Genomic DNA, 3,110 nt, shown 5'->3' with positions numbered 1-3,110 from the left:
GTTGTCAAGCTAGTGATCGCAGTGAAGTGAAGACAGTGGAGCATTTCTGAACTGGGTTGAGCGCCACACTTTTTGACAATGGAGGAAGACGAACTGGAGAGGCCTGTTGAGTCTGTGACAAGCCCCATTGCCTACGCATATGAGCCTATAAGGCGTGGGAATCGAGCAGTGGTACGGGCGGAAGAAGTGGTTGAGCCGGTGATTTGGGGTCAAGGGCGTGTCGGCAACATTACGCGGTGTCAGTGTGGCGATGCCCACTGTGCCAGAGTCCATTTGGTGCCAGGAGGCTGGTTTGGACCATCTTCTCCATGACCACCCCTGCATCACCATGGTGCGCTCATTCAGCATCCTGTGCCGGGAGGTGGACGTGTTGGAGGTAGCGATACTTTCGCTGAGGGATGTCAGAGCGCCCGTCACCAGCAGGTAAGTCAAGCTAGCTGTAACCGCGGGCGAATGACTCAGTAACCGTATGCAGTAAAGAAAACTAATGCATGCACTACGGTGCTGGCCAGGAATATGAACAATGTTTCCATGTGCTGTTTGTTTACATACAGTTGTTGTCTGACCGAAACGTCTTTGTTTATGTCGTTTCTCCGGTACTAATTGCTGGCTAACCCTTAGCGTTAGCTAGTTGACGCTAACAGCTATTAGCTATCAATGCTGGTACCTAACGTTAGTTCGCCGGTTCACATCGCTGACTATGTTACATATTGCTACTGGTGAACGAGCCAGTTAGATGCGGAACATGTCTGAGAGGCCTGACATAACAATATAATGCCACATGAATGCTTTCTATACGTAGCGTTAGTTTGTTTACATCGTGTTGTGCAGCACTTTATGAAACCAACGTTTGGGAAACCGCTGTCAAAACACCGTGACGCAGACAGTTTGATGTCAGACATTCAGACGGGTTCATCCTCAATAACTTTTGAGTGGGATGAGCAATACACAGTTGATGTATATTCTGGAATCTGAAAGGAATGATTCAATATTTTGTACTTTGTAGGTGATATAGAATAATACATAGAAGTGGATATGAAGCAAGGCTCAAGTTAACATAAATTACCAAATGGATTTCCACTCTCACACTCTAACAAGTGGACACATATAAAAGAAAAAAGACGCCCTGTTATATCTTTCCTGACAACAAACAACTTGTTTATGATCTTAAAAAATTGAGACAAATCTAACCAATACATTTCTTTTCCATCAGTCTCTTTAGGTTGACTGCCTACAGACAGTTTACCCTCTGGGCCAGGGGCCATTTGGGAAGGAAGAACCGGGTCCCGATTCCAGCCTGTGTGGCCTGGCCTTCCACAGATGTACAGTATGAGTGGTCATTGTTTATGACCTGGTTGGTAAGTATGTCATCTGTCAAAGTGCCTGTGCAAATGTACTGCTTATTGTCTCCCTCTTCTGTATCCTGTTGAAATGGATCGGTCTGGGTGCCGACACTGACTGTCAGGGTGTGCACACTGCCTGTCACCTGCTCTATCTCCTCACTGATGTCAGCCTCTGGGAATTTGCTGCTGGCCACCAGTTGCATGCATGCCTGCCTAACCTGTTAACACAAATGTACACTTTTTAGGTACCCAAATGATGTTATCAGCCTTAACATGAAAGACTTTGTACTTACATCCTGACTACTGATTTATTAAAGATTCATATACCCTAAACACTTTTTGTTGTGTTTTTATTCTTTTGATAACCATGCATAGAAAACTATCCAATGTATCCTCTGATTTGTTTCAGTGATGGTTGGGCGTAATTGGTTTTGGTTAAATGTCCATACCAGTTCTGGCTGTAGTGCTTGTTGAATCAATATAATTATTTGGTGTTTTATTATCATAAGATTAATGTGTGTAAACACTGGGGATGTTTGCTTTGCTTCTGAGGGACATTAAACAAAGTTAACAAAATTATAATGTTAATATCACATTTCTTGTAGGAGCCTGGGTACAGAATGTAGCAGCCAGAATCATATGTCATAATGTCACCAGTTCTTTTCCTCACTGACTTATCTTATTTTCTACAGTTCTTCTAGTTATTATTCTTTTGTGACTATCAAAAGTATCAGTGTACAGTTATTTCTAATGTCCATGGAGAATCATGCACCTCACTACATTAGCAATGTCCTCCTGATTTGCACTAATGTACAATGTGTTTTTACTAGGTGTTGTAGTAGGTAATAGTTACTAGTACTAGTTTTTAGAGACTGATAGTATCTGTCATGAAGTGTCTGTTGTGTGTCACTGCAGTTCAGGACCAATACAAAGTTCCAGTGCTATTTGCACAAATATCTACAATGTATGTTCAGTAAAAGGTAAAAGCTAGACTAGAATGAAATGCTGAATAACTGCCAAATGCATCAATATATTATTAGTCCTGCCACCGCTACTGTTCTTGTTGACTATTTAGTGTTATGGTAATGTTGGTTATGACTAAACATTAGCAGTAGCGAGCGGTTAGCGCTAACATCGGCCAATCAAAAATGCTAATTTTGTTGTGAGCCAATTCCGGCCCAGTGGTAAACACAACATCAAGTGAGGCCTCAAGAGGGTTGCTGGATGGAGGGTCAACACTTTAGGTTGAAAAAGTAAATTATTGTGCCTTACGTTGTGTCGTGATGGCTCCAACATATATATGTACATGTACATTTATTTTTTAATTTGCCACTAGATGCGGGTGACGGCTTTTCGGCAGCCGAGCCATGTGAAGGAAAAGCTAGCTAGAAAAAACTTTAGTGCATGCATGGCAAGAGGAATAAACAGGATGACGGTGAGGAAGATAACAGGATTGGAGTTGATGTATGGGGATTTTATTACGTTTGGATTCCTGACTGACTGCTTTGGAAAACGTGGAGTCACGGTAAGTAGTGTTTCTTTAGCGGTTTGCATCAGCTGTGATGACCGCTGACTGTATGGTATGGGATAACATGAGTTTTAGGTGAAAACTCTCAGGCCCGGATGTTTGTATGGGTTGTGGTTCATTTCTCAGGCCCGGATGTTTGTATGGGTTGTGGTTCATTTTTAGTTTCGGACAGTAACTTTGGCACATGCACCATGCAGTGTTGCCGACCCTCTCCTGGCTGCCATCCTCGTCCGGAGCAG

General features: G+C 42.8%; 1 long non-coding RNA gene across 1 annotated transcript in view; it reads left to right on the top strand.

The window, feature by feature from the left end:
• The window catches only part of LOC126386447 (uncharacterized), a 130,896-nt gene extending 129,220 nt beyond the window's left edge, over positions 1–1,676 (top strand). The window contains exon 2 of the long non-coding RNA XR_007569500.1: positions 1,214–1,676. This is a non-coding gene — a long non-coding RNA (uncharacterized LOC126386447). The remainder of the gene's footprint in view (positions 1–1,213) is intronic.
• The last annotated feature ends 1,434 nt before the right edge of the window (positions 1,677–3,110 follow it).

Source organism: Epinephelus moara, chromosome 24 (genome assembly GCF_006386435.1).
Source record: "Epinephelus moara isolate mb chromosome 24, YSFRI_EMoa_1.0, whole genome shotgun sequence".
Lineage (NCBI taxonomy): Eukaryota > Metazoa > Chordata > Actinopteri > Perciformes > Serranidae > Epinephelus > Epinephelus moara.
The sequence above is the reverse complement of the archived record's forward strand: the minus strand, read 5'-3'. Positions and strand labels throughout refer to the sequence as shown.